Source organism: Pinus tabuliformis, chromosome 2_2 (assembly GCF_031772625.1).
Source record: "Pinus tabuliformis cultivar Carrire ecotype Pingquan chromosome 2_2, CPIR1, whole genome shotgun sequence".
Taxonomy (NCBI): Eukaryota; Viridiplantae; Streptophyta; class Pinopsida; order Pinales; family Pinaceae; genus Pinus; species Pinus tabuliformis.
This window is the reverse complement of record NC_142300.1, coordinates 562105055-562133042: the sequence shown is the minus strand read 5'-3', so window position 1 is coordinate 562133042 and position 27988 is coordinate 562105055.

Here is a 27988-nt window from a genome sequence, read left to right as displayed (position 1 = left end):
GGCCTAGAAGTTTAGACCCTGGAACCTCTGTAGCTTATTACAGTCTTTAACCCGCAAGCTGGACGTTGAATTCTATAGCTACCAGAATGCTAAAATCCTTTCTTCTTAAATTAAAGAATTCTATAGTTATCTATAGGTCGTGCACAGATTTTCGGTTCAGAATTGGTAAATGGTGGTGTATTTTCCAGATGTATTGTTGTTGCATTGATTGTCAGGATTATACTGATGCTTAGCCTTTCTCTCCAAAGCATGCTCCATCCTTCTGAAACCTATAATGGCATCATCGGGATAACCGGGTAGTCTTCCTGGTTTTTTCCTTTTCCGGCATCGAAAATTAGCATCCCTTCCAAGGGTAATTTTCAAAATTCCCGGAGTAAATGCCGCTGTCCTCATCCGACGTGATCCCTGTCCTCAGAAGTACTTATTTTCGTCCTCAGCAGTACTTGTAATCTCTTTTGATCCCTTTCTGGTCAAATTGACGGTTGGGAAATTGTCTCCCTTCTGGCAACTTTCAATGTGAGATTTAGTGCTCTTACCATTTCGTCATTATCCTTCTATTCTGGAGTTTTCCTTCTGCTGATCCCGAGGACACTCCTGAGCTGTTCTCTTAATTCTCCCCATCCAGTATTTACTCTATCTGGGTCTTTTGTTCAGTAAAGGTTCTACGGAACGGATATTTCCTGTACTGTCTCAGTCAGGAATTTATGAATTCAAGCTGTCAATTGCCAGAATAGCGATCTTTCTATCGATTCAATGACAGGTGGGTCAGACTCATCTGCCACGCAAGCCATGATTCAAGCCGCGATAGAGGTCGAGAAAGCTCATGACAAATCCAGGATGTCAGCAGGGTGGCAAGCCACGATGGAAGACATGATTGTCAAGCCCGCCTGCCATGAAAAGAATGGCCCACCTCCCATGAAGCCTCGCCCCAATTCTTCTTTTAAAGGAAAGGCCATTTCTAAGGAAGGGCGGTCAAGTGATCAGGCTTTTCACTACAATAAGACCAGGAATCCGGTTAAAACTGTATCTCCTCCAAATGCAGTCTCATTAGACAGCTCCATTTTTTCGGAAAGAATAGATAGCCTGCATAAACTTGCCTTGGTAGGGAAGTGGCAATTCCCAGAAATGGAAGAAGCAGTCATGAGGCAATGGCTGGAAGACAAATGGAAACCCCTGATTGGATATACTCCCGTCATTTCTCGCCTAATGAAGGAGTGTTACTCATTCCACTTCCTAAAAGCTTCTGACTTAGAGACTGTATTTATCAAACCTTGGGTCTTTAGTAGGAGTTTCTTATCCCTTTTTAGATGGTATATTGGTTTCGATCCATTAAAGAACACCCCGTCAAACAATTTGATTTGGCTGAAACTTCTGAATTTGCCTCTGGAAATGTGGTCGTCATAAATAAAATTTGCCATGAACAATATTCCTCTTTTTAATTTGTAGAGGGACCCCACAATCGTGCACCCTTCTCCAACTGTTTTTTCTTAAAAATCCATATATCTGCGCTATAATCTCAGTGTTCATGGATCATTATAGGAAATATAGATTGTTTCCTCACTTTGTTCATTTCAAATTAAGCAAATTATTTATGTAATAAAATATTGTACCTTGCAACTTCTTGATAGTAAAATGCTTAAAGATTAAATTTTTATAATAAAATGTTTGATTGAGTGAATGTTGAAATATTGTTTATATGTATGTGAAGCCATCTACCATTGACAAAGAGGAATTGTTTAGATGGCCAAAAGTAGTTGGAATCTAGGTAAAAGAAGTTCAAAAAATCTTGTAAAGGCAGTGTTGGAATCATGTTTTTGACGGTGGAAATGGATTCAACACCATCAAAAACTTCTAAGGCACCTAAAATTATGAAATTTGACAGTTTTTACTTAGATTTACAAAAATCTCTGCTGGATTTTTTGAAAATATGACCAGAATTTCTATAACTTTCAAGAAAAAAAACAATCTCATTAAAATATGGCTATATATTTTAAAGTTAAAATATTGTAATTAATAATGTTTTGTATTTTTTAATTTATCTATAAAATTTTAGATAAATCATAAAATTATATATATATTTTTTTATATTTAAATTTTACAAATGTTCTAATTTTTTTGAGAAAATTGATTTAAAATATTTAAAAATTTAAAACAAAATAAATAGAATACGCTAAAGCAGAAATTGTACATGACTTGAAAATAAGGTTGAAGTTTTAACATACTTGCTTCCTAGACAGCACGCAATATAAGGAGGCAGAGTCTCATCGGAATGATTCAAAATCTACAGTCATAAAAGTTGCTTCGTAGCCCGCACGCGATCTAAGGAGGCAAATTCTCATCGAAATGATTCAAAATCAACAGTCGGGAAAGTAGATGGAAGCCACTCAATCAATCGTGCACTCTATTCAAAACAATTACAGCTAATTGGCTTATTGTCGGCCCCCTCACAACAATTATGGAGTACGCTGTAATTATTTTATTGTATCTTTTATGATTCTCTGCCCAGTGTTTACTTAAATGAAAAAAACATAACAAATAAGCAATCGCCACCTGTTGAAGATGCCTGACAACCGTTGGCGAAACATACTCTCGAGTCTCCAGGTTGCTCCGTTTCATCCTCCTGCAATACGATGGAGAAAGTGGGATTGGGTCCCAACTGTGCGCGGCTATACAAACAAGCGGAGGACACTTTCGTCATTCCAATGTCATATTCCTTGCCCAGAATTTCCAAATTCAACTCTGCCCATCTGCCACAACAATACCGTGGATCAATTAAATCCGTGGGTGCCACCAAGGTGGGGAGGTACAGGAAAAGGGAGGCGTAAAAGTGACAAAGCTAGCTAGATTTTATTGTATAAATCAAGGGCCTCTAAAAGTTCTTGGAAGATTATGATAAAATTGGTCGGAGATTTTTTAAAATGTGGATTACAGTTGCCAAATTTCTATCGTGAAAATAATAAAAAAAATTGGATTGCGATAAAATTGGTCAGAGAATTTTTTAAATTTAAATTACAGTTGTCAAATTTCAAGGTTTTGGATTTTGAGTGCTCTATATAATTTTGATGGTTCAAATTTATTTCTAATATCAAAAAAAAATTGAAACATTCAAGCATTTTAAATTTTTGAAACAAAATTCGTCAAATTTTAATAAGAAAACTGTGACGATTTTATGGTATCGGTACACAACACCCCTATTAAACACCATCACAATGCAGCAGAGACCTAACCAAGTTGAGGTGGACGAGGTAACTTATCTTGTTTTGAAAATAGGGAACCGTTGACTTTTTTTTTCAAATAAGAAACCATTGACTTTGGAGCCTAGGTTGGAAACCTTAACCACCGACATAGAGGTACAATTATTGGTTTTAAAAGCAAGTGAAGGAAAATTAGTCCACCGAACATGATTTGAATTGGGGTTGGAAAAGAAATATAATTTATCTTATTTTGAAAATAAGAAACTACCAACTCTGGAGCCTAGGTTGGACACCTTACCCATCCACATGGAAGTATAATTATTGGTTTTAAAGGCCAATGAAAGAAAATTAGTCAACCAAGCATCATTTGAATTGGGGTGGGAAGATAAATTTAATTTATTTTATTTTGAAAATAAGAAACCACCAATTATGGAGCCTAGGTGGGACACCATACACACCCACATGGAGTACAATTAGTGGGTTTAAAGGCAAGTGAATGAAAACTGAATTTGGGTGGGAAAAAACCATTTTTTTTTAAAGGTTAGATTATTTATATATATATAAGCACAATTTTAACAATTTTATTAGTAGATTATAAATTAAAATATCAATATAAGTAATAATGAATATTTATGAAATGGTTGATTATGCATGAATATTTTGACTATGTTGACCATGTAAGTCATGGATGATCATGTTGATAATGGTTGACTCTAATCATGTTTATATTTATCATGGTTGATTATGGTTCACCATGGTGATCATGGATGTTGACCATGGACAACCATGTTGACCTTAAGCATGTTTTATTAGGTTAACTTTGACGATATCTATGGGTGACCATGCTTGACTTAGAACATGGTTGATTATGGTTCACCTTGACTTAGAACAAGGTTGACTATGGTTCACCTTGATCATGTCTAGGGTTGAATGTCAATGACCATGTTCATTTTGGATGACCATGTTGACCATGTTCATTGTGTTAAGCATGGTGACCATGGTTGGTTATCGTTGACCTTGGCCATGTCTATGGTTAAATATGTTTGACCATGTAGATTATGTTTAACCATGACTTATTATGGTAATGTTATATTGCAATGTTCATCATGGTTGACATACATTAAATTGCTACATCGTTGATGGTTGTGTCAAAATGTGATATCTATCAACAATTATCTCACACTCTGAGTTTCCTCAATGGTTATGTAGGCTTGTGATATTCCCTAACAATCATGTCACTGTGTAATGTTCATCAGGTGTCACATCACATTTTGACATTCATCTTCATTTTCTTGTGTCATGTTGTATTATATCTTGATGCTTTCATCATATTGCAATGCTCATCATCATTATGTTATGCCAAATTGCTTCATTTATAAATGGTTAGATCCAATTGTGACATTCATAAAGGGTTATGTCACATTCCAACATTCCTTGATGGTTATGTTTCAGTGTGATGTCCCTAAATCGTTATGATATATCAAGATATTTATTTTATTTCATTATAGTTTTATTTTGGATTTTTTTCTTTGTTTTTTATAACGTGGTTTACTCAAAAGTTGGGTCACATGTGATGTTTATGAAGGGTCAAGTTAAATTGTGACTTTCCTCATATAACAAACACTTATCATGGTTGTCTTTAGCTAGCCATGGTTTAGTATGAACATGATTGACTATGGTTAATTATCGTCATATTACAATACTCAACAAGGGTTTTGTTGGAATGTGATGTTGGTTTTTATTCATTACATTGTGATGACAAGTTATGTTCATCACATTTGTGGCATTGGGTGATGCTTGTCACATGTGACATTTACCCATGATTTTCACATTGCAATGTTAGGTTTTGTTCACCACATCGTGATGATAGGTTTTGTATGTCACATTATGACATTATGATTTGTCATCACATTGCAACATCGGGTTTTGTATGTCAACTTATGACATTATGATTTTTCATCACATTGTGAGATCGGGTTTTGTATGTCACATTATGACATTACGGTTTGTCATAACATTGCAACAACAATTTTATTCATCACATTGTGGTGTCAGATTTTGATTTGTCACATTGTGATGTCAAGATTGTATTCATCACATTATGATGATATGGTTTTTTCATCAAATTGACATTAGATTTCATTCATTACATGTGATGTTTGGATATGAGCATCAAAAGTTCGTGACTATGATTATTAGTAAGCTTGACTATGGTTATGTTACATTATTGTAACACCCATGTTCGACCCCTAGAATATATATATATATATATATATATATATATATATATATATATATATATATATATATATATATATATATATATATATATATATATATATATATTTGTGTGTGTGGAACTAGGTTGGTGAGTCGGGAGACATTAAATATGTTAGTGAGTCGAGGACATCTTTTAAGGGTTGTGGTGCCCATGTGCATGTGTGTATATGTGTCATGGGGGTTGTTATGACCATGTGCATTTGTTAGGTGTTTTGGGGCTAGTATGTTTGTGTAAACATGTTTTATATTTTGAGGATAGAAGGCCTTAGTAACACATGCCTATAAATGAAATATAAAAAGGTTTTAGCTCGAATGATAGAATGAGTATGCAGGGTTGAGACTCCATGGATGAGTATAAGGGGCTCATATGATTTAAATAATCAGTAAAGGAGCCCATGCATATAACCAAGGCTCGTGAGGTGGCTTGGGTGAATGCCAAATGGTGAAAAAGAGGTATGCATACAAAGGAGGCATGATTGGCATTGTGAAGCATTATGCAGGGGATCAATACGGATGATTCATGTGGAGGATGCTAGAAAAAAACCATGCAAACATGGAGACTGTTGTGGAAATGGAGGTTTAGATGGATACTTGGAAGGCCTGTGAGGCAGAGGAACTCTTGGAAGCCACAATATTGTTGGTTGGAGGTTGTCAGGTTTGGTACCTTGGATGTGTGAGGTTTGGGAGGGTATCTAGAAGGTCTGTGAGGGTAGTGGAACTCTTGGAAGCCACAACCTACTAGTTGGAGGTTTTTGGGCTTGGTACCTTGGCCGGTGGTTGTTGGTACTAGGTATGTACCGGGTTTTGGGCAAGCTGATGTTGATGCCCCATGGAATCAAAGCCTCAACTCGGGGGTGACACTGATCTTGATTAGATCATTATATTTTTTTCATCCATCTCAATGCTTTCAAAGTGGAAAAAGTGGAGGAATCAACTCACATGACCTTTTTTATTGGTGGGACCCAATTTGGAAAATTGGGGTCTGAAACCTTTTGAGGCATTAAATGAAAAGTTTTGGGGGTAAAACTTTTCCACTTTAGCGTCACAATATTTTTCCTAATCTACACATAACGATTTTCTAATGGCACAAGAATCACGTTAATCGAAATCCGTATGCGAAAGTTATGCCACGCAAAAGTTGACCTTCCTATTTTCACCACCATAATTTGAGAGGATGTCACGTCAAACCCAATTATTCATTAAAAAGAGGCTAGCCACATGATTATGCTATAGAATACTATAGAAGAGTCTATACTGTAACTCTGGTTAAGAGTTGAGGTAGTTAAACCTAACCACCGGTAGGCTATTGGGAAATGTTGTAATCGGGCTGCTAGGAGGAAAGGGGGTTCCATTATTTTGAGTACATTGAATCCATAGCTAAGAAAAAAAATAACCAAGAGGGATAAGAGATAGAGCACACAAAGAGGATTGTGCATTGTAATAGCCCATCGAACACAGGCCATACTTTCTTTATACTCACAGACATTTTCTATTCAGAGAAAGAGCATAGAGCGACTTCACCTTCTAGCTAGGTTTTTCTCCCAAAAGGGTTTCCCAAGTCATATCTTGTGTCAAATGTGTGTATGTGCGATTTTTTATTCCGTCGTTCTCTATTTTCTGCATAATTTTAATTTTCATGCATATGCTAATAACAATAATCTACAAATCTATAAATCTAAAATTGTAACAATGTAGTTTCTGGATTTTTAAATATATTTTATCATATTGGTTATGACGAATTGTCTAGTGGAATATCCACGACAATTTATAGATCAAACTCGTTCTTGAAAGAAATGAACAATGTGGTCTATGGATGGGTGGAACATCGAAATCTTGCATCCAGTGACGTAAGTTAAAACAAAAATATTATCTTTTGAATTTATTTCGCCACAACAATTATGTGTTTGTGTGTTAGTAAAATGTATCTGTATGTTAATTGAAATAAGATAATCATGTTAGAACATTCATAAGCACATGCATTACATTTTAGTATACAACTAGATGTGCATTTTATAACACCCTCCTCCCACACTTACCCAAGCTTATCGATCCACTAGGATAAATATGTGACGAAGAGTTACTATGATAGGACTCAACTCCTTAAGTACACTTAAGGAAGTGGAATCGACAAACCAAACCATTACTGACCTCCCTAAAGTGCTACAAGAGCCTCAGGAGCTAACCAATGACTCTAGGTGCCCAACCCCTGAGTTAACTTAGTTTCATTGACCTGGGCTCTCAATCGTTACCATGACAAGGCAAGCCAACGGCTGAGACCCTTTAGTCACTCCCATAATCCTGCATTCCAACAATTGTATACTAATTCACTCAATTCTATGCCAGACGCCCCGCGATCTGAGCCAACTTTTTAGGGATAGGATCCAGACCTCTGCTCAAAACTCAATGAAACTCCCAGTAATGATAAATAACATAGAGACAAGGGCTCTAATTCAAAACTTGAATAAGGACTTCCCCTGACCCATCCCAACCATGACAGACATTTTGTCAAACACATCATGAACATGTAATCTATAGGTCATAATTACATATATGAACATATAGGTCTTATACTTATTTGAGAGTTATCAAGAAGGTCTGATGCCCTCTCACAATAGCTGCAATAACATCTATTAGGTCATGCATTCAATAACCACTCATTTACCAATCAAAACATGTTAAGAGCCACAACTAGAATATGTGATAAAACCATGCTTATGACCAACATATAATCAGAATAATAACAATGATAGAAAAACCATCAAAGCCACATATTAACAAGTACATTTACTCATGAACTACAAGGGAAAAAGAGCTCTTATTAACATATGCAAATCCAACCAAGTCAGGGACTTCCACGTACCACCCAACCATGGGTTGAACCAAATATTTATTTCAATCAATCAACCCCGTGCCATATTCCAAGAATGAATGTGGGACTCACAAGAAAGCCAACCAAGGCTTCCTCGGACTTTACTGTGTATCTCTCCATTACCAGTCAAGGGATTTATAGGCCCAAAACCTTCATCTACATAACTAGAATTTACGTATATCTTGCCATTACTGGTCAAGGGAATCCTAGACCCAAACAAAGAAACATACACCACCAGGATATACTGTAATCCTTCCATTATTGGGCACTAGGACTAAAAAAGCATGGATGCCTTGGGATTTCTTCACCAATAACTTGAGGAATTTTCCTGTCTCCACCCTCAGGCTTTATTATTTTTCTTGCCACTACCAGTCAAGGGATTCCTAGGCCGTTGGGAATTTTCCTAAGACGACCTCACCTAGTTCCAAAACCATCCGACAATCCAACTCAACCAAATGAAAGAACCCCATCACACCATGAGTATTTTAAAAAGGCAAAGTAAGGTTGAAACTACTGCCACACCTGGCAAAACCCATTCCAATGACAAGAAGAGAACCAAATACACACATGCATGGAGCAATATGCCAAAACTAGAAGGAAATCATACATGCAACTCAATACTTGCAAGTAATCTCATTGTAGCCGCTTGATCCAACTCTTCCTTGCTTTATCTTTACTTCCTTTTGCTTTCTTGTCCTTCCTTTTTCTTCCTTTCTCCAATGCTAGAGTGTTCCAAGAATGCTCTAAGTGTGCAAGAGTACGAGAGAGAGAGAAGAGTGTTATATAGGCCTCCTAATGGGATCAATCAACATCCTATTCCCCCTTGTCATCATCTTGCACAAAGCCCTAATCATGTCTCTTTCATTCCCCAAAGTTTCTACCTAAAACTGCATCATCTGAGCTAGTTTTAGGACCAATGCTCCCCGGCCTCTTGTTGGACAATGTTCACCTACAGGTTTCTCCATTGTGGCCTGCGTTAATCACCTGCATGTTGCTCCCCTTTGCACATGCGTTGGTTTTAGAATGGGAAAAGGAGAGAAATTCCCGAAGCTTTTAGAATTTGTTACAACCATTTACCTCATATAAAACATTCAGATCTTATCCTACCCTACTTTGGAGTTTCCATCCCTTATCCTTTGATGCCATACTCCCATCAAAGGTGGATCTAAAACCTTATATTGGTAATTGGATAAGAACTCCCAACTTACCCCACTCCTCTATATATTTATAGCCTTCCATATGAAAGAGGTTGGCTTTTGGAGAGTGATTCTACCCTTATGTTGTTGTTGTGAGAGGTTTCATTTAATGAATTTAGGGTGATTGGAGGTGCACATTGTGACAAGGAAATGGCAAGTCAGCTTAGAGGTGCTCTTTTACAAGATCAACATCTATTTATGGTTGTAACTCCTTCCATTTATATTAATGCAAAGAATTCTTTGTTTTGCTATATGTGATGTTATTTCATGTATTTCAATACCATGTTGATATATTGAATAGAGTATTTAGATGATACTGCATAGATCTCGTAGTTTCTTGGCTTGTGTTATCTGATTATGCAAGTTCTACTTTTGGAAATCAGAGTTGGAATTGGAGCATTCAAGCTAAAGGAGCGAAGCATGCAATAGATTCCAGGTAGGCTTCATTCTGTCATCTATTTACTTTAAGGAAAGCATTGGGTTCTTTGTCTCTCTGTTTTTCTAAGTTAGCCACCAAACCTAGGGGAGATACTTTTTTACGCAATCATAAATCTTACATAACAAATTGGTGACTCTGTTGGGGAACGATGTATTCCCTTGGTTGTTCCTTTATCCATTGTGTTTGATTACCTCTTTGATATACCTTTGTTGCTTTACCCAGCCAATAACAGACATAGGAAGTGATTTCATTGAGTCTCCTTTGCAATTTTTGTGTCAGAATCCTCTATCCCTGGACCAACGCTCCCTCAGTGCCTCTATCAGAGCATTTCACCTCACCTGAGCCCACTCTATACCAGCGTTGCAAAGCACTAGTGCCTCTTCTGCACCAACGTTGGCCCCTGTTTTTGCATAAAACTTGCCCTTATTTTTTAGTGTCTCTTTGATCAACCTACTTCTAGATGACCTTCACTAAGTTTTGAGTGTCTTGGGGTCTCTGTAAAGCCTCCATTTAGTTTGCATTTGTGTTTGACTTCACTTGGTAAGAATTGGTTTTGATTTTTCTTTGTTCTTATCATTTGGTTGCTTACAAACTAATTTCGTTTGATCATTGATTGCTTGGATGAATTGTTGTTTTAGTCCTCATTCTAAAAAGTGCATTTGAATCAGTGATTAAACATTTGCATCTTAGTTTTTTTCATTTCGAAAATTAAGTGTGTTGAAAAGAAAAAAAATTGCATTGGCATTTAGGGTTTTGTATGTGCATTGATATAGGAACAGTTACATTGAAAGGGAAATTGCATCTTGCATTGTGTTTGTTGCATGTTGTATGTTGCATATTTATTGTTTCTTCCCTTCCTTAGCTAGATTTTCATTGAAAGAGAAAGATTTTCATTTTCTCATGCTAGATTTGCATTTTAGGATATTCAAGTGACATTTGTGGTGAGCCCAAAACCGAAACTTAATCAAAGACAAATAGTAAAAATTGTTGAATCAATCTAAGAAGCATTTGTAACATTAACGCAAACACTTAGAGGTCTAGGCTAGAGACATGTTCTGGCATTGTTAAACGTAGGATCTATCATTGTTTGCCGACGTTGCATCCTGGCGGTGATATGTCATTCCACGTATGTAATTGTATAGGATTGTATTCCATGTACATTTGGGTATATTGGCTGACGCTTCATGCATGAAAAGTATATGGGAACGCTCTCATCGAATGGTCACGCATTAAGCAACACTACTACGGAATGCACTCACATGTACCATCAAGTATATTTTGGGAGTCCCCTATAGGTTGCTATCCATCCATAGGTAACTGAGTTTTCTGCCTTGTATATCGTGATACATCGAACACAACATTCAGGGAGATTGTTTGCACGTACATTAAGTAATTGGATCGCCAAGGTGTATATTGAAGTTCACAGTTGCTTGGTAAACATTTATGCCTAGTTACCCTTTATTTTATTTGTGTCTTTAATTTCTAAAATCAATTAATTGACCGCAGAACAACATCCTCCCTGTGGAGCAACTCTTTAGTGGATATTAGGTTTATACTAATGGTAATAGTTCCAGGGTCTACCAATTAAGGGAACCCCTCTGATGGGAATCTTGGTCATTTTTGTTCTTTTGGAAATATTGGTGCTCCTTATATGGAAATGTTATCCCTTCCCAGATTTACCATTGGTTTTCTAGTTTGGTTATTTTAGTGATTAGTTTTAATATATAGTTTTAAAATAGGTTTTTTAACATTATATGCTACCGCTAAGCCGTAAAGCTAACATTGCCACATTACGACTGTTCAAAATGTATTTTCATGCGGTTCACACAGTCGTTAAGTGTCGATTATTATGTGGTTCAGAAAATTGCATATATGGATTCCTAAAGCTAAAGAGGTTAGAGTATCAATCCGTTTACTAGTTTACTCTAGCAAAATTTTAAGTTTTTTATTTTCTTTTTTAATTTATTTATTTCATTGTTGACTTTTTAATCACTGTTATGTGATCATTTTGTTCAACAACAAGAAATCAAAGGAAAAATACACTTTAAGTTAAATAAAAAGTTCAAAGCAGATTTCGTAATGGTTCAAACAATTAATTGTGTGGAGAAACTCTCTCTAGTCAAAGTACTTTGCCAAAGTATAGTTAAGATTTTTATTTTTTAATTTTTTTCCAAAAAAAAAAAAACAACAAAAAACATTTTTATTAATGGTAGAGATATTGTAATGTAATGTTTAATTTTTTGATTAAGACAAAGTCAAATTATGTGAAAATAAAACAAAACAAAATAAATAAATAATTTTAAATAAAAAAATTAATATAATGTAAACATTTCAACTAGGTAAAAAAATAAATAAATAAACAACCTTACAAAAAAAAATGATTCATGGTATTGAAAACTCATGGTAATGACCCATGGTATTCATGTTGAATATAGCTTATTTAAAGGGGGAACTTAAACCAACATAGATCCATCTTAAGTCTCGATTTACCGATCCCCGAGATGGATCAAATATATTTTCACTCTAAAAGAAGTTTACATATCAAAAAAATCCCTCTTAACACTTGGTAGATCTAGAATTAGAATAAATCTAAGCTGATAATTAAAAATAACGCAAGTATCTATTGCGTAAAAATTTATATTTATAATTTTAATATACTTTTATATTATATTTTATGGTTTCATTTAATAAGTTTAATATAAATTTTTAATGTAGGTCATATTTTTAATATAAAATTAATGTGGGAGGCCTCGCAAAAGCAAATGTAGAGTTATGATTATTAGTCAATTAATTTATAAATGATTTATAAGACTCTGCTGGTACTAAAGCTTTTAATGATGTCACCTATTTAAGTGATATTCATTAATACTCAAATGTGGATTTTGAAGCGAGAGAGTGACTTGTAGCTGGTTAATGAAAGGATTTTGAAACGCGAGACTAATAGCTGGTTTGTAAACTGGTTGGTCATTAAAACAAAAAGCTCTTGTCGGTTGTTCATTTGGTTTGATTTACTTTATAAAGTTTTTATGTTTTTCTGAATGAAGAATTAATATTTTTTTTAGATATATATAACCATGAGCAAGTCATATATATCAGAAATTTAAACTTAGTTTAAGATCGAGAGATGTTTGGAAAAGATTAAAAAATGGAATTGAGATCTCACATTTCATCGAGATGTCTATCTTTTCAGCTTTACTATGACAGATCATGTCCACTGAAATTTGAACACAAAAAGATGAAATGACAAGCTACTATCTCAATCACTTTAACTAAATTAGGTTAAAAATAAACAAATTATAACAATATAATAATATTATAATAGCATGACTATAATAATATGTTAGATTAAAAGTAAAAAAATTATGACATACACAATCATTTGTCTTATAAAATAAAGACTATTTACTTTACAACTATTTTCCTTTGTTTTTATCTTTATATAAATACATTTGATAAGAACCATTCTTTTATATATATATATATATATATATATATATATTTTAAATTAACTAATTTTGATATTATTTATATATGTAGTTATTGATAATGTCCACTTTATATAATTTTTAATTTTATTAAATTAATGTAATAACCTATAAAATGTAACCATTTAAATAATTGGTACTTTGAAATCCTTAATCTATCATCTCAAAAAGTATTCTAACTCATTTGTGTTTTGGAAGTTTAATTTATTATTTTAAAAATATCATTATATTAATTAATTATTAAATTTTATTTTTTTTAATTGTATTATTAAGAATTTTCAAATGGGTTGTCGATGTTGCAAAGGTGCATTGCCACTGCTTTATTTAGTGAAGTGGTTAGGGAACATGGCAACATGCCCAATGATGTGTTTTTATGGTTTTTAACTTTTCGAAATCTCGCCTCAAGTGAGTCGATCATAGGATCTCTGATCCCATGTTCGATCACTACCTTTACATTGAATATCAATTGTCTTGCCAGGACTATCATGTCTCTACTCATGTGGGAATTATTCTATTCTAATGTGACTCATGGCTCCCTTTGCAATGCTACTGTCATTTGGTGTGGGGGAGTATCACACTTCCCTATTTGTAGCATCCTACTTGGTTCTCATCAATGTGAATTGGGGGTACTGGTCAGTTCCACTCCTATGAGCGTTGGCCGGGCCTTGCTCTTTTGATTTTGGTATTCATTTGTTGCTTTAGAATTAGAATGTCTCCCATTTCCAATTGGAGACTTAGTGACACTTTCCAATTGGCACTTTGAAATATTGTATTGAATCTACTGTTTCCCTCTTGCCACAGAGTTGACACACAAGTTGTGGCCTCTCACTCTAGTCCCCCATGCATGTTGGCTAGTAGTCTCTCTGAGCATTGAACCTCTTCAATGGGGGATATCATGATTGTCTTCTATTTATATCCATCTCTTTGCCCGAGTTTTGTTTATGCTAAAGAACCCATGAACCCATTATTAGATACTCTCCCAACATTCCCTCGCCCTGCTCTCGAGGCTCTGTACTTTCTATATAGTCTAGCCAATGTGTATTCTCATGTTCTCTTACTAGCTTCTTTGATAGACTCTGTGTTTAACTCTTCACTCCTCCTGAGCTGACTCTGCTTTTCTATTGCAGGTGGATTGTTTTTCCCTCTTCTAACGCTCGACTTTATCTGACACCCTATTACTTGGCCCCTTCTTCACCTCATTTGGTTCCTCTCTAGGCCTCTTTCTTGTCCCCTTCCCTCCCTAATAGTTTTCTCTTGTATCCTTGTCAGGCCTCTCACCATGTCTCGTCACACATGCACATGTTCACCAAGGGTAAACCTACTACTAAAAGCGAGCCTCTCGAGGACATTCATGTACCCACCACCACTTGGAAAAATTAGTTGTCAGGTTTCAGGATCTCACCATGAGCCCCATCCAATAGGAGTTAACCCATATGGAATGCAAAGGAGTCTCTTAGCAACAACAACTTTCAGACAAAGAGGTTCTTGTTGAACTCGTTTGGGTATTGAATGTTGGACACACACACAATTGTTTCAACTATTACATGCACACCATCAACTTATAATTAGCATTTGAAGTTTCTCCTAGGAAAAAGTCTAATGCACTAATTTTAGCATTGAGTGAACATCCTACACTCTCTGATGTACTTGCATCATCATATGAGGGACCTTGACCATCACATGGATTACATTGAGGAGCACATTGGTATTCCTCCCTCGTCAGACAATACCCACCACAACAATGAAGACCCCATTCGGGTTGTCGCTACCAACTCTAATCCCTTTGCTTAATCTTATGCTATGCTTTAGGTTCTTTTGTGTTCTTATTTCACAATTTTTCCTAATGGTCATCCCGACCCATTTTTAGTAAATGTATATCTTTTCTAGCCATTTTGAACATTATGATATGTCATGCTTCTCTTCGAAGAATGCACTTTTAGCTATGGTCTAGTCTTCTCACTGAAAAACCAACCTAAAATATCTAGCATATCCATATATATTCTAATTTAAAAAATAATACAAGATTTACCTCAATTTTTTTAATAAAAAATACTAATCAAATTACTTTTATGTCTTTAAGTTGTGTCATACATTTTGATAATGGAAGAGGATGAAACAAGTTTATAAAAATCCTTCATTAAGTATTTTCGAGTTCTAAATTGAGATATTTAAACCTCAATTGAGAGATAAAACAATTACTCATTTGGGAGTTGGTTATAGTTCAACAGACCCTTAGCAAAAATTTAACAAACCCTCAGCAAAAATTTATTAAGAGTTAGTTAAATCTTTAATTGGGGTGAAAAACTTGATAAGGGTTGAAAAATGATTTTTGAGTTTTTAAAAATTTATAGAACTTCGGTAATACGTTAACATGATAGTTTCTTCTCTAAAAACATAATATTTTCTCCTCTAAAAACATAAGAATTTCTCCTCTCAAATGTATTGAAATTTTCAATTCAATATTTAAATATATATAAAACATATTATTAAAAAAATCATAAAAAATACTAAATTATAGTGTTATGCTTAAAAATTTATATTACAATTTTAATTTATTTATAAGAAATTGTGAAATACAATTTTATTTAATTTTTAGACATTTTATTAATATTGATAATTTTACTTTCAACCATATATCACATTTATTAAAATTAAAATTAATAATAAGTTTTTTTTTTTTTAAATAATCATCACCAATATAAAATTAACAAATAAAATTGTTTTCATAGATTAAAAGTAATTAACCAATATAATTGAGAATAAATTCCATAAAGCAAATATCACCTTTACCAACCAAAATATATATGTAATTTTTTAATATAAATAGAAAAGAAAAATAATAATAGAATATAAATTTTTTTAAATTAATTAAATAATAAAATATTAAATTTATTTATATAATTAATTTTAATTTTTAAAATTATTGTATAACATAATTGTTTTATATATATATATATATATATATAATTTTTGATTAAATACAAAATATAAAATTTATTTATCTAAATAATTTTTATTTTCCCATGTAAATTGTCACATTGTGATGTCAAGATTGTATTCGTCACATTATGATGATATGATTTTTTTGACAAATTGACATTAGATTTCATTCATTACATGTGATGTTTGGTCATGAGCATCACAAGTTCGTGACTATGATTATTACTAAGGTTGAGTATGGTTATGTTACATTATTGTAACACCCATGTTTGACCCCTGGTATATATGTGTGTGTGTGTGGAACTAGGTTGGTGAGTCGGGACACATTAAATATGTTAGTGAGTCGAGGAAATCTTTTAAGGGTTATGTTGCCCATGTGCATGTGTGTATATGTGCCATGGGGGTTGTTATGACCGTGTGCATGCATTAGGTGTTTTGGGACTGGTATGCTCATGTAAAAATGTTTTATATTTTGAGGATAGAAGGCCTCAGTAACACATGCCTATAAATGAAATATAAAAAGGTTGTAGTTTGAATGATATGACGAGTATGCAGGGCTGAGACTCCATGGATGAGTATAAGGGGCTCACATGATTTAAATAATCATTAAAGGAGCCCATGCATCTAACCAAGGCTCATGAGGTGGCTTGGGTGAATGTCAAGTGGTGAAAAATAGGTATGCATACAAAAGAGGCATGTTTGGCATTGTGAAGGAATATGCAGGGGATCAATATGGATGATTCATGTGGAGGATGCTAGAAAACAACCATGGAAACATGGAGACTATTGTGCAAATGGAGGCCTAGATGGGTACTTGGAAGGCCTATGAGGCATAGGAACTCTTGGAAGCCACAATATTGTTTATTGGAGGTTGTTAGGTTTGGTACCTTGGATGTGTGAGGTTTGGGAGGGTATCTGGAAGATCTATGAGGGTAGTGGAACTCTTGGAAGCCACAACCTACTAGTTGGAGGTTTTTGGGCTTGGTACCTTGGTTGTTGGTTGTTGGTACTATGTATGTACCATGTTTTGGGCAAGCTGATGTTGATTCCCCATGGCGTCAAAGCCTCAACTTGGGGGTGACACTGATCTTGATTAGATCATTATATTTTTTTCATCCATCTCAATGCTTTCAGAGTGGAAAAAGTGGAGGAATCAACTCACAAGATCCTTTTTACCGGTGGGACCCACTTTGGAAAATTGGGGTCTAAAACCTTTGGAGGCATTAAATGAACTTTTTTGGGGGTTAAAACTTTTCCACTTTAGCATCACAATAATTTTCCTAATCTACACACAATGATATTTCTAATGGCGCAAGAATCATGCCAATCGAAATCCGTATGCGAAAGTTATGCCTCTCAAAATTTGACCTTTCCTATTTTCACCACCATAATTTAAGAGGATGTCACGTCAAACCCAATTATTCATCAAAAAGAGGCTAGCCACATGATTATGATGTAGAATACTCTAGAAGAGTCTATACTGTAACTTTGGTTAAGATTTGAGGTAGTTAAACCTAACCACCAGTAGGCTATTGGGCAATCTTGTAACCGGGCCACTAGGAGGAAAGAGGGTTCCATTATTTTCAGTGCATTTAATCCATAGCTAAGAAAAAAAATCGAGAGGGATAGGAGATAGAGCACACAAAGAGGATTTGTGCATTGTAGTAGCCCATAGGACACATGCCATACTTCTTTGTACTCAGACATTTTCTATTCAGAGAAAGAGCACAGAGCGACTTCACCTTCAAACTAGGTTTTTCTCCCAAAAGGGTTTCCCAAGACATGTATTGTGTCAAATATGTGTATCTGTGAGTTTTTATTCTGTCGTTCTCTATTTTCTACAGAATTTTAATTTGCATGCATATGCTAATAACAATAATCTACAAATCTATAAAACTAAAATTGTAACAATGTAGTTTCTGGATTTTTAAATATATTTTATCATATTGGTTGTGATGAATTGTCCAGTGGAATATCCATGACAATTTACAGATCAAACTTGTTCTTGTAATAAATGAACAATGTGGCCTATGGATGGGTCGAACATCGAAAGCTTGCAGCCAGTTGCACAAATTAAAAGAGAAGTATTATCTTTTGTATTTATTGCGCCGCAATAATTATGTGTGTGTGTGTGTGTGTGTTTTAATAAAATGTATCTTTATGTTAATTGAAATAAGATAATCATGTTAGAACATTCATAAGAACATGTATTTCATTTTAGTATACAACTAGATATGCATTTTGTAACACCATCCTCCCACACTTACCCAAGCTTATCGATCTACCATGATAAATATGTGACGAAGAGTTACTATGATAGGACTCAACTCCTTAAGTACAGTTAAGGAAGTGGAATCGACAAACCAAAACTTTACTGACCTCCCTCAAGTCGTACTAGAACCCTAGGAGCTAACCAATGACTCTAGGTGCCCAACCCCCGAGTTAACTTAGTTTCACTGATCTGGGCTCTCAGTCGCTCCCATGACAAGGCAAGCCAACTATTGAGACCCTTCAGTCACTCCCATAAGTCTGCATCCCAACAACTGTATACTAATTCACTCAATTCTGTCCCAGCCACCCCAAGATTTGAGCCACATTTTTAGGGATAGGATCCAAACCTCTGCTTAGAACTTAATGAAACTCTCAGTAATTAATAATAACACAGAGGCAAGGGATCTAATTCAAAACTTGAATAAGGACTTAACCTGACCCGTCCCAACCATGACAGACATTTTGTCAAACACATCATGAACATGTAACCTATAGGTCATAATTACATATATGAACATATAGGTCTCATACTTATTTGAGAATTGTCAAGAAGGTCTAATGCCCTCTCAAAATAGCTACAATAACATCTATTAGGCCATGCATTCAATAACCATTCATTTACCAATCAAAACATGTTAAGAGCTACAACTAGAATCTGTCATAAAACCATTCTTATAACCAAAATATAACGAGAATAATAATAATGATAGAACCATCAAAGCCAATAATAGCAAGTACATTTACTCATGAAATACAAGGGAAAAAGAGCTCTTATTAACATATGCAAATCCAACCAAGTCAGGGACTTCCACATACCACCCAACCATGGGTTGAACCATATATTTCTTTCAGCCAATCACCACCATGCCGTATTCCAAGAATGAATGTGGGACTCATAAGAAAACCAACCAGGGCTTCCTTAGGTTTACCGTGTATCGCGCCATTACCGGTCAAGGGATTTCTAGGCCCAAAACCTTCATCTACACAACTAGGCTTTACAGTGTATCCTGCCATTACTGGTCAATGGAATCCTCGACCGAAACAAATAAATATACACTACCAGGATATACCACAATCCCCCCATTATCGTTCAAGGGATTACTAGGCCTAAACAAGCATGGATGCCTTCGGATTTCTTCACCAATACCTTGAGGAATTTTCCTATCTCCACCCTCAAGCTTTACCGTTTGTCCTGCCATTACCGGTCAAGGGATTCTTAGGCCCTTGGGAATTTTCCTGAGATCACCTCTCTTAGTTCCAAAACCATCCGACAATCCAACTCAACCAAATGAAAGAACCCCATCACACCATGACTATTTGGGAATGGAAAAGTAAGGTTGAAACTACTATCACACCTAGAAAAACCCATTCCAATGACAACAAGCAAACCAAATACACATATGCATGTAGCATGCATGCCAAAAATAGTAAGGAAATCACACATGTAACTCGATACTTGCAATTAATCTCGTTGTATTCGCTTGATCCAACTCTTACTTGCTTGATATTTGATTCCCTTTGCTTTCTTGCCCTTCCTTTGTCTTCCTTCCTCTAATGCTAGAGTGCTCCAAGAATGCTCTAAGTGTGCAAGAGTATGAGAGAGAGAGAAGAGTGCTATAGGCCATTTTTCACATCTAATCAATAGGCCTCCTACTAGGATCAATCAACATCCTATTCCCCCTTGTCATCATCTTGCATAAAGCCCTAAGCATGTCTCTTTCATTCCCTAAAATTTCTGCCTAAAACTGCATCATCTAAGCTAGTTTTAGGACCAATGCTCCCTGGCCTCTTGTTGGACAATGTTCACCTACAAGTTGCTCCATTGTGGTCTGTGTTGACCACCTACAGGTTTCTCCCCTTTGCACATGCATTGGTTTTAGAAATTCAGGAAAAAGAGAGAAATTACAGAAGCTTCCTCTTCCAGAAGCTTCCAGAATTTGTTACAACCATTTACCTCATATAAAACATTCAGATCCTATCCACCCTACTTTGGAGTTCCCATCCCTTATCCTTTTATTCCATCCTCCCATCAAAGGTGGATCTAAAACCTTAGATTGGTAATTAGATAAGACCTCCCAACTTACCCCACTCCTTTATATATTTATAGCCTTCCATATGCAAGAGGTTGTATTTTGGAGAGTGATTCTACCCTTGTGTTGTTGTTGTGAGAGGTTTCATTTAATGCATTTAGGGTGATTGGAGGTGCACATTGTGACAAGGAAATGACAAGTCAGCTTATAGGTGCTCTTCTACAAGATCAACATCTATTTATGGTTGTAACTCCTTCCATTTATATATTAATGCTAAGAATTCTCTGTTTTGCTATATGTGATGTTATTTCATGTATTTCAATACCATGTTGATCTATTGAATAGAGTATTTAGATGATATTGCATAGATCTCGTAGTTTCTTGGCTTGTGTTATCTGACTATGCAGGTTTTACTTTTGGAAATCAGAGCTGGAATTAGAGCCTTCAAGCTAAAGAAGGAGCAAAGCATGCAATAGATTCCAGGTAGGCTTCATTCCGTCATCTATTTACTTTAAGAAAAAAATTGGGTTATTTGTCTCTCTGTTTTTCTAGGTTAGCCACCAAACCTAGGGGAGATAACTTTTTCCACAATCGTAAATCTTACATAACAAATTGGTGACTCCGTTAGGGAATGATGTATTCCATTGGTTGTTCCTTTGTCCATTGTGTTTGATTACCTCTTCGATAGACCTTTGTTGTTTTACCCAGCTAATAACAGGCCTAGAAAGTGATTTCATTGAGTCTCTTTTGCAATTTTTGTGTCGGAATTGTCTATCCCTAGACCAATGCTCCCCCAGTCCCTCTGACAGATCATTACACCTCACTTGGGCCCACTCTATACTAGCGTTGCAAAGCACTAGTGCCTCTTCTGCACAAACGTTGGCCTCTGTTTTTGCACAAAACTTGCCTTTTTTTAAGTGTCTCTTTGATCAACCTACTTTTGGTTGACCTTCCCCAAGTCTTGATTGTCTTGTGGTCTCTCTAAAGCCTCCATTTAGTTTGCATTTGTGTTTGACTTCATTTGGTAAGAAATGGTTTTGATTTTTCTTTGTTCTTATCATTTGGTTGCTTATAGACTGATTTCTTTTGATCATTAATTTCTTGCATGAATTGTTGTTTTAGATCTCATTCTGAAAAGTGCATTTGAATCAATGATTAAACGTTTGCATCTTAGTTTTCTTCATTTAAAAAATTAAGTGTGTTGAAAAGAAAAAAATTTGCATTGGCATTTAGGGTTTTGTATGTGCATTGATATAGGAACAATTACATTGAAATGGAAATTGCATCTTGCATCGTGGTTGTTGCATGTTGTATGCTACATATTGATTTTTTCTTCCCCTCCTTAGCTAGTTTTTCATTGAAAGAGAAAGATTTCCATTTTCTCATGCTAGATTTGCATTTTAGGATATTCAAGTGACATTTGTGGTGAGCCCAAAACTGAAAATTAATCAAAGATAAACAGTAAAAATTGTTGAATCAACCTAAGGAGCATTTTTAACATTAACACAAACACTTAGAGGTCTAGGCTAGAGACATGTTTTGGCGTTGTTAAACGTTGGTGCTATCATTGTTTGCGAGCGTTGCATCATGGGGGTGATATCTCGTTCCACGTATGTAAGTGTATAGGATCATATTCCACATACAATTGGGTGTATTGGATGGCGCTTCACGCATGAAAAGTATATGGGAATGATCTCATTGAATGGTTACGCATTAGACAACACTACTACGGACTGCACTCACACGTACCACCAAGTATATTTTGGGAGTCCCCTATAGGTTGCTATCAATCCATATGTAACCGAGTTTGCCGCCTTGTATACTGTGATATATCGAACACAACATTCAGGGAGATTTCCCGCACGTACATTAAATACTTGGTTCGCCAAGGTGTATATTGAAGTTCACGGTTGCTTGGTAAACATTATGCCTAGTTCACCCTTTGTTTTATTTGTGTCTTTAATTTCTAAAATCAATTAATTTACCACAGAACAACATCCTCCCCCGTGGATCAACTCTTTAGTGGATCTTAGGTTGAGACTAATGGTAATAGTTCCAGAGTCTACCAATCAAGGGAACCCCTCTGATGGGAATCTTGGTCCTTTTCCTTCTTTTGGAAATATTGGTGCTCCTTATATGGAAATGTTGTCCCTTCCCAGATTTACCATTGGTTTTCCAGTTTGGTTATTTTCGACCCCTATGGTTCTGAATTTCCAAATTACTTCTCAACCGAGTTCTCCTCCACCTGAACAACATCAACCTCATGTTGATCCTAAAGTTGACCCTTTGTCTTATCCACCTATTGTTTCTTCATCCCTTTCTTCCTCTTCGCCTGGTGAAAGTCTTGATTCTAGTAACGAGGAAGCTAAGAAGAAGGGGAAAGGGACGAAGAAGAAGAAAAATAAGTAGGGGGGAAACCAACAAACCATTGCTATGGATGCAACTAGTATGGATGAACCTTCCAATTAACCCCCTAAATTTAAATTATGTTGCATGTTATGTAAGGGTGACCACCTCCTTAGAGATTGTCCTAGTATTCCCAAGGTATTAGAAGTGTGGTCCACAAGTTCACATCGGCCTTTGTCATCAACTTCTGGGGATCATGCTAGTGACAAACCCTCAAATAGCGATACTAAGGTCCATGGGAAAAAGGGTAAAGTCATATTTCCCTGTAAGTTATGTGAAGGGAATCATACTATTCACTTTTTTTCTTATATGTATGAAGCCTAAAAAGTGTTGGAAAACCTTATAGCTTCTTAGCCACGACTTCCAGCTGGTTACCGAAAGATTTCTCCCAATCCTCCGCTAGTTGATAAAGTGATTGATCAGAATCTGAATCCAATCAAACCCATTCTCTATGAACATGAATCCCATGAGTCTGTTCCCGACCAACCATTGGTTGAGAAAATGGTTGACTCAATTCCACCTTCAGTTGATTGTACATTTCCCATAGAGAGTGAAATTCATACCAAATTTTGTCACAATATGTTATTGGACCATGGTTGACCATGATTAACCATGGTTGATCTTCATATTGACCATGATTGGTTTTTGTATTGAGACAATAATTTTCATAATGCGACATTTGACCATGCTTGACCATGGTTGACCATGATTGAACATGGTTAACCACGGTTAACCATGGTTGATTTTCATGTTGACACAATCTTTATCACAATGTGATGTTGGACCATGGTTGACCATGATTGACCATGGTTGATGATGGTTCAACGTGGTTGATTTTCATATTGAGACAATCTTTGCAACAATGTGACGTTGGATCATGGTTGACCATGGCTAACCTTGATTATAGACCCAAGGGATTGATATTAAACCCTAGGATTAATATTATAAACCCAAGAGATTAATGAACACAAGGGATTAATAATATTAAACCCTTGGGTTTAATATTATAAATCCAAGGTATATAGACCCTAAGATAAATATTATAAACCCTTAAATAAACATGGTTTACCATCATTAACCATCGTTGATTTTCATAATGACACAATCTTTGTCAAAATGCGACGTTGGACCATTGTTGACCATGATTGATTTTCATATTGAGAGAAGCTTTGTCACAATGTGACGTTGAACCATGGTTGACCATGATTACTTTTCATATTGAGACAATCTTTATCACAATGCTACGTTGGACCATGGTTGTCATAATGTGATGTTGGACCAATGGACAATCTTCATCACAATGTGACCATGATTATCAACCATGGTTGAGCATGATTGACCATGGTTGACCATAATTGATATTCATATTGAGACAATATTTTTCAAAATGCGACGTTGGACCATGGTTGACAATGGTCGACGATAGTTGACCATGGTTGATTTTCATATTTAGACAATTGTTGTCACAATGTGATGTTGGACCATGGTTGACTATGATTGACCCTGGTTTATTTTCATACTCACCATGATTGACCATGGTTGATTTTCATACTCACCATGATTGATCATGGTTGACCATAGTTGATTTTCATATTGAGACAATCTTTGTCACAATGTGACGTTGGACCATGGTTGACCATGGTTGTCATAATCTGATGTTGGACCAAGAGATAATCTTCTTCACAATGTGACCATGATTGACCATGGTTGATTTTCATTTTGAGACAATTTTGTCATAATGTATCGTTGGACCATGGTTGACCATGGTTGATTTTCATATTGAGACAATATTTGTTATAATGTCACGTTGGACCATTGTTGACCATGGTTAACCATGATTAACCATGCTTGACCATGGTCGACCATGTTTCACCAATGTTGACAATTATTGACCATGATTGATTTTCATAGTGAGAAAATCCGATGATAAACCCTAAGATAAATATTATAAACTAAGGTATATAAACCCTATGATAAATATTATAAATGATAAAATAAACATGGTTGACTATGGTTGATTTTCATACTGAGGCAATCTTTGTCACATTGTGATGTTGGACCATGGTGACCACCATTGATTTTCATATTGAGATAATGTTTGTTACAATGCGACATTGGACCATGGTTAACTATGATTGATTTTCATATTGAGGAAATCTTTGTCACAATATGACATTGCACCATGATTGACCATGATTGATGTTGGTTGACAATGGTAGATCACGATTGATTTTCATATTGAGACAATCCTTGTCACAATGTGACATTGGACTATGGTTGACCATGATTATAAACACAAGTGATTTATATTAATCCTTAGGATTAATATTATAACCCCTATAAATAATATTATACCCTAGGAATATGAACCCTTAGATTAATAAACTCAATGGATTGATATTATAAACCTAAGGGATTGATATTATAAACGCAAGGGAATAAAAAACCCAAGGGATTAATACTAAAACCATAAGGGATTATAAATCCAAGGGAATTATATTAAACAAAAGGTATTAATATTATAAACCGAAGGTATATAAACCCTAAGATAAATATTATAAATCCTAAAATAAACATGGTTGACCATCATTGACCATGGTTGATTTTTATATTGAGATAATCCTTGTCACAATCCAACAAGACCATGGTTGACCATGATTGATTTTCACATCAAGACAATATTTGTCACAATGTGATTAATAAATCCAAAAATTTATATTAAAAACCCAATGGATTATTTCTATAAACCCAATGAATGGTCATCAACAACCAAGAGATTGGCATGGCATAACATAGCATGAGTGAAACACCAAAAGTTGTGTTGTTGGAAAATGTTTAACTTTGATATCATGTCAAGTTAAGGAATAACTCAATACTTTGAGGATTATGTTATTTTCTAAAAGGCGTGAAATTGAGGAATAAGTCAATACTTTAATGATTATCTTATTTACTAAAAGGTGTATATATACAAGGAAGTGGCTATTCATTTTATATTTTATAAGAAATTATAGATTTATCTAGTGATTGTTCATTTCTCCCACTTCGAAATTATTTCCAAGATTATGTATGTATCATAGGGCTCTCATACATCAACATGGTGTTTGGCTTGTCTATAACATTAACAATTATATTATTAAATTAAGAGTTCCTTAATGAAACATAGTGTTAAGCTATTTCTAAAACATCATAGGTTGTAAGAATTTGTCATCTTTGTGGAAAGAAGAGAGTTGAAGAACAAAAACTTTCTTAGACTAGTGTGTAAATCCACATTAAACCTCAATTTTAAAATATTTATTATAATACCAACCCTCATAATGTTCTAGCTCATCTAAAGTATGATACTTCAGTAATGCTTCTCCTTAAAGCTTTGAACATATTTGTTGGAGCACTATTTATGTTTTTGGGCGTTGTCTAAATCCAATGCAATTACTTTGAGTTATTGATCTAGATTTTCTAGTGATTATGGCATTGGCATAAAAATACACCTTGTTGCATTAAAATTATTTATATTAAGTTATATTAATAATCTACACAAGTTTCAATGAAAAATAAAAATATTAATTTAAATTAGATAAAAATAAAATCATTTCTTTGTTTAAGATTTAAATTCAAGTTATCATAAATTAAAAATTAAAAATAATTATACTTATTATTATAAGCAACAATTTTAATTAATATGACATTTAAGTTTCTTATATTTTTAAAACAAAAACAATAGTACAATATTGTTCCATGCTTGAAACATACATGCTCAAATTTTCATCTTTTATGTATTTTAGGAAATTTAATTTATTTTCCTACTTATTTTTTATTTAATTTCTTCAAAATACAAATATTAAAATTTAAAAAATAAATTTAATGAAAAAAATATATATATATAAACATTTCAAAATCATTTTAATAATATACATAAAATAAACTTAATATAACTAATTATCTTATTATAAACAAAAATATATATATATATATATAAACAATGTAAAGAAAAGTCACCTAGACTGTTTTTTTAACATTACATTATGATTCACTCTTATAAAATTGATTTGTTATAAGACACCAAATAAAAACATCTTACATTAATTTATTTTCTAATTACAATGGAACTTCAATTAATTATTGTATTACTAGCACAACCACATTAATAAATCTGCTTAATATAAACCGCAAACATCAATTAATATATGAACATAATAATAAATATTAATATGTTAATTATGTATTATATATTAATATGTTAATTACGCATTAAGTAAGAATTGTATTAATAAATATTTATATACCACAACCACATTTTAAATTTGAGTAGTCTTTAAGTGTGATTTTTTGGAAAGTTTTCCGGTTTATTTTCCAATCTAATCGGCAGAGGTTCATTGAAATCACAAGTTTGACAGATGAAATCTTCACAATCGAAGTGCCCCAAGGGTTTTTGAGGGTGTTGAATCCTTATATCCAGTAAAAAATACTACTTTAAGTAATGCAAATCAAGATTTGGCCACAATTTTTTTCCTTTGATTCAGACAAAAAATCTGCTAAAAACTCCAACCAATCGCACTTAGAGACTACTTTTTTTTTTTTTTTTCAAAAGGTGGAAAAACCTATCAAACTCAGTTTGTCAAACCAACAGTGAGGACAGCCATCTCTGGCTGCTATCCGCGAATGTCAGTTGACACATCACTGTTATCAAGGAAAACCACGCCACCTGAAATAACCCGCTGGTGGTCCGTAAGGGAGCAGGCTTTCACTCCTGCCAGATGCCTCTGGGTCTTGGGCCGTTAACCTGTTTCCTTACGTCCGAGGAAGACGAGCTCTTAGCCAAGCAGAAGCAGTTTTAGGGCATACTCCAGGCCCATAGACTACTCCTTTTATTTAACCTAATAT